Below are 6,109 nucleotides of genomic sequence, written 5' to 3' on the forward strand. Positions count from 1 at the left end.
TTTACTGTACACACGATTGTGGTATCAATCTTCTAATCTAATTCCCAGCCACAACAGCAATAAGAGTTTTTCCCAAAATGTCAAACTATGCTTCTGCACAGGGAATTTATTTTCCTTTTACTCTGTATACAGCTAACTAGATCAGGGTCAGGGTTTAACATACTTTACAACAGAAACTCAAGGAAGCTTTTTATCCATGTGTTTGTGGAAAGATTACCATCAGTAGGTTACTGAGGACGGACGACGAAGCTCCAGCCTAGGTCGCTCCTTTGTGTTAGGACACCAGCGACTGTGTCCCACTACACAACAAATAAACATCATTTAGCAAAGTGTCATCTTGAATAGTTCTTTAATCTGGGTTGCAGGCAAAGTGCCCCCTTTTCCTTTCACGATGCTTTGGCTTCACCATGACAACGGGCAATCAGGCCACAGGAAGTGGGTCAACTAAAGCTGGCACAAAGAACAAGGAAACTGAATTTCCACAAAGCAAGGAAGTGCTACTTGATATACTGAACTGCACACTATCTCTTAGTGCGAGATTTAAGACTTCTGTCAATTTTTCAAGGCATGTTTACACCGATACTGATCAAACATATTCCTTACTCCAATCAATGCAAATCTGAGCTTGGCTGCAGTAGGATGTTGGGTGTAATAGCAAATGCTGGTGTGTTTCAGATTTTATAACAAACACAAGAAGCAAAAACCAGGGATCATTTAATGTGACAGAATAAAACCATATCTGATAAAGGTTTATAAGATGATGAACATGCTAAACCTGCAAAAAATAGCATATTAGTGTTGTCATTAGAAGTGACTACAATATGCCGATGATAATATTTAACTCAAAGTACAGCTGTGCCTAAAAACAGCCTCACAGAGCTAGAAAATATAAGGATACATCTGTTTACTATCTGTTTAGCAATCTACTAGAGTAATAGTTTAGTCAAGTAGATTTCCACATGTTCCACAAAGTAACTCATGTCAAAACATCACATACTAGAAATGTAATTATGAAAGTAGTGATGAAAACCAGTCCTATGAGTCTGCAAGCTACAGCTACTCCGCTATATCCCTCATCCTTTCATTAAAGGGATACTTTGCCGTGAGAAACCAGTGTTATGCAAGTACACAGGTTTGGGGAGTAATGGATTACATGTAACAGAAATTAAGAAGACTACCGCCACATACTGCACAGTATGCTTCTCACAATACCTCTCTGGTCTTAAATGAAACCATGTAATCTTACAGTTGCCATTCAAACTAACTGCCAATGTCAGCTAGAAACACCAACTGCTAACGTTAGATACACAGAGCAAACACCAGTGTTAGCTACACAGAAATCCAGTTAGCTGGCAAACCTGTCGGTACTACTGCTACTACTACCAAATATTTTGGGACTATAGGTGGATGCCGGTGACCAAGACGGTGTGTGGGTGGAAGCAGAAAAAGTTTATGGCAGTTTACTTATGTTTGAGTATGTAGGAATACATTAAATGTGCATAATTAGCACTATTAAAGGAAGAAATGTGGTCAGAAAAAAATCTTAATGATCGTTACTGGAGATCACTTAAACGTTCGGTGAAATCAAATCTTAAAAAAATCAACAGTAGAGCTCACAGCTATGTTTAATAGTGAAAGTAAGAGCATTTCCACACACAGTGTGAAGAGAACTCAGGGGATTGGGACTAAACAGCTGTGTGGCCTTAAGAAAACCACTTATCATTGAGGCTAATTGGAAAAAAGTTATTCAGTTTGCTAGGGAGCATAAAGATTGGATTAGATAAAGGTCATGTGGTCTGATGAATCCAGATTTACCCTGTTTTAGAGTGATGGGGGCATCAGGGTGAGAAGAGAGGCGGGTGAAGTGATGCTCCCATCATGCCTAGTGCCTACTCAGCTCAGTCAGCTCACTACCTGAATACACTGAATGATCAGGTTTTTCCATCAATGGATTTTTTCTTCCCTGATGGCACAACCATATTCCAAGATGAAAATTCCAGGATTCATGGGGCTCAAATAGTGAAAGAGTGGTTCAGGGAGCATTAGACATAATTTTTAGACATGGATTGGCCACCACAGAGTCCAGACCTTATCCCCACTGAGAATCTTTGGGATGTGCTGGAAAAGACTTAACACAGCGGTCCGACTCTCCCATCGTCAATTCAAGATAAAAATCGGGGTAATGCAAAGGTATCCTGTCAGAAAAGGCTGTCTGATGCTACACTATACAAACATCACACCCCACAGCAGTACATTGCTTAGCTTCCTACACCAGTACTCCTGCTGCTTCTCCAAACTGGGGGCGTGTTGACCACCATCCACTATAGGTAAGACACTGACTACAAATAAGTATCTCCTACAACCCGACTTCAAAACATGTTCATACCATGAAGTGCACAGCAGCTCAGCTTGAAACATCAGAGGTCTTGGAGCTCTTGAACCTTCATTAAGTTATCTGAGGACACTTAACATTGCTGAGACTTTTCTTTTAACTTCATCATAGGTGGTCTGAGATATCTGCAGTTGGTTGCTCTTTTGCTCCTTTCATCCCACATTTCAATGTGCAAGTATAATTTTGTTAACAGTAGCACCACGACACCTAAAATGCGTGGCAGTGAGCCCTCTCTCTCCAGTCTGGGCTTTTTTTCCCCAAAAGGATCAAAGGAGTGAAATGTGCTGATGCAGCCTGTTCACCGAGATTCAGGCCAACCCGGGAAAGCCGAAAAGATGTTTTTTTTTTTTTTGCCTTGGTCTCCACATTGCCGAGCGAACCGACTCTGGGTAACTCAGCCTTGAAAGAAGAAGAAATGATGAGTCAGCAGAGAGGCAGATTAAACGACTCATCCTCTCATCCCTCCAGGGACAGAGCTGACAAGTGGGGCAGTTGTACGGTCAGGCTAAGGCTAATTAACAATCTTTTGATATTATTTAGACTGTAATGACGTTTGCTTTAAATCTTTTTTTAAATTTAATGTAAATGTCAGTGCAAATTGCATTATATTTGAACATTTTTGGCACTTTCAGTTACATAATTTATAAGGTTTTACCACTGAGATATTCCTTTTGATGTTACTGCTCTTACTCTGAAAACTTTGAGCATGATGATTTGTATTCACATTGATATTCGTTCTTTATTCTCTTCAAGTGTCTGTCTGACAGACAGATTGTACCTCCAAAGACACAAAGTAAATTTGGGGCACTGTCACAGGGAGCTTTCACGGGCTGTTGAAGATGTGACCCAGATGTGTCAGGAGCAGCAGAGCTCCACCAGAGAATAAAAAAACAGAGGGATGCCATCACAGAATAGATCAGATTTTCTCCGATACACCAGAGTGAGTGGGTGTATCTGTATCTGTGTGACAGCCATGCATGCACACTGAAAACAGGTTTTAGGATTAATATTAGATCATCTCTGCTCTCTGTAAAAGTAGTGAGTGTACCTTCAACATTGTTAGGATATTGGAAATTTGGGGTCATTCTGACCTTCAGGTTCAAGACACACAATGTTACAAGACACAATGCAGCCACACAGTATCTGAACATTATCACCATGACATTTTAAAAATAAACACGCCACATATTTGTCTTGATATGGTGATATTAAATCGACATTGTGCGCTGTATGATTGTATATGTGTAAGCTGACATTAAGTCTACACACAGTAATACTGGTGGCTCTGTGAGGGTGCACTTAGGGATAGTGGTGCTTTAGCTAAATGCTACAGTGTGCTAACATGCTCACAAATGACAACCGGCCTTTTTTCATAGGGCACATTTTGACTTGTTAAAGGAAACGCACAAGTGTTGCTGATAGAGAGGCGAAGTCCCTACGGACTACAGAAAAAAACATGAACGGTAGTCTATGATGAGAGACAAATAATTTTTTTTATCCTGTTTGAACGATACCATGAATCACACATATGATTTTTATTGATGTAAAAGATCATTTGTAATGTCAAGAAAGTCGCCACTTGTTGTAAAACTGTCTGCACTGTGAAGATACCTAACTATGAAGACTACACACCCTGAAAAAAAGCTAACATCAGCCATTGACGCTACAAGCAAAGGGTCTTTGGCTTTGTGGCTGATAAAAGGACCAGGAGTTGCTGGATAAAACACTTAAGGCAGGATGACATTACAGGGGCCACAATAGAGACAGACCATCACTAAAAACCATCAGTTTTCAGCATGTTAACAGATTATTTTAGCATCCTGTGTCTACTAGAGAGGAAAAGACTATATATTTCCAGTAAATCTCAGTGTCCCTTCTTCAGACTTTGCTTTTCCATGAGAAATGAAGTGAAATACTTTAATATGAACAATATGTCATATCACCAGGTAAGATCACCATTTAATCCAACAAAGATCAAAACCAGGCCTTTTATAGCCGACTTATCATAAATTTCTACAGTTTGTCCGGAAAGCAACTGTACTTCAGCATAATGTTACTAAGTGTCAGGATCCCACATTTTCCCCATTCGTCCTGCTGACACCTCATGTCTTCACCCCCTTTTGTCTTCTTAAAGACTCTTTCTTTTGGTTCAGCAGTTCATGAAGACTTAGTTCTGGGTTCTTTCACTTATGCAGCACACAGCTGCTTTTAGACATTTTTCTGTTGTTTGCTAGCAGACGGAAAATGACAAGAGGCACCATCACGCAACAAAAGTCAATGGAGAGGCATGGATTGTTTTCTCCTCCGGTGTGGGCAGGGCTTAAATGCGCTCTGTCCCTATGTTGGTGTTTATGATGTATATCGTGCGAGACGAGAGACAGAGTTCACTGAGCAGTTTCACAAAACCAAACTTTCTTGCCTCAAGGTTGAGATTACCGAAAAAGTAATGCATGGTGAAATGTCAGCAGTTAGTTGGGGCTATGAGATTTCTGTATTGGCATATAACTTTCAAACATAGCTGAATCCAATTCTAAAGTTAGCTTAGCTTAGTTTGTATGTCATGCAGACATTATGTGTCCTTTTCCTCTCTGTTACCTACTTTGCAGTGAACTGAGTGCAAATTTCTTATCATGTGAAGGCAGCTTGACAACGCATGTCTAGAACCACACCTAGTGTGGCGTGAATCAGATACATGACTTTTAAAATTTTAAAAAGAACAGAGAAACAGTTGGGAGATGGGTTAGCTTACTGAGTAGCTACCAAGCAGCAGGTCCCTAAGACCAGGCACCACCTGCACTGGTCTCTGCACCCGTGAGCGACGAGCTCCCTCTTGGTCATAGTCAGCTATGAGGATCAAGCTGATTAAGCTATGTGTGTCTCACATGTTGACTTTGTCTAATCTGAAATAACAAATGGATCAGAGCGAAAAGATCAAGGAAACTACAGAGGTACCATATGCTCAGGTGTGCCACGAGCCACGCGCTGAAACATTTAGCTTTCCGGTCGAATAAGTGGCCATCTGGACGAGCCAACAATGCTCAGGTAAATTGAGGTCAAGCCTTCATGGATTTTGCCTGTTAACCTCTTATAAAGTCTGAACACCTCCAATCCTTGACCTAGTTATTAGAATCAATGAGGCAGTCCAAATGAATGAAGGAGTTGCTCCTGTGGGTAACAAGTTTGTGTAGAGTAACTGGGTGAAACCATTCAGTTATTATCATCTTGTACAGACGGTGGAACAGTTCATAACCCTAAGAGTTTTCATGTACAGCTGTAGTTTTGTTCCATATTGTGAGCACCAAGGATATTTCACTCCAAAATAGGTTTTCTTCTCAAGAGGAATGCTCTATACTGTATATTGTATTTTCTAAAAAAGACAGAATAGATGGACTGTTTCTGGAGAATTCTTTTTAATGATCTCAAACAATATACATACATGCTCTTAGTACTCCATACAAAATTTAGTAACACTTTCTATTAAAATCATGTCTATAATGTATTATAAGCACATCCATATGATATGCATTTATAAGGCTTTTTAAAACACTTATGAATGTTTATAATCATACAACATGCATAAGACATCATAATGTATTTATTTACTTTTTAAAACTTTATTTTTTATAATCATACATAACAACTTATAACAAGGTTTATAGAGTATATATATATATAGAGTATTATAAGTGAAGGACATAATATATGATAAGTTTAACC

The sequence above is a fragment of the Lutjanus erythropterus genome, chromosome 18 (assembly GCF_056507025.1).
Source record: "Lutjanus erythropterus isolate fLutEry1 chromosome 18, fLutEry1.hap2, whole genome shotgun sequence".
Lineage (NCBI taxonomy): Eukaryota > Metazoa > Chordata > Actinopteri > Lutjaniformes > Lutjanidae > Lutjanus > Lutjanus erythropterus.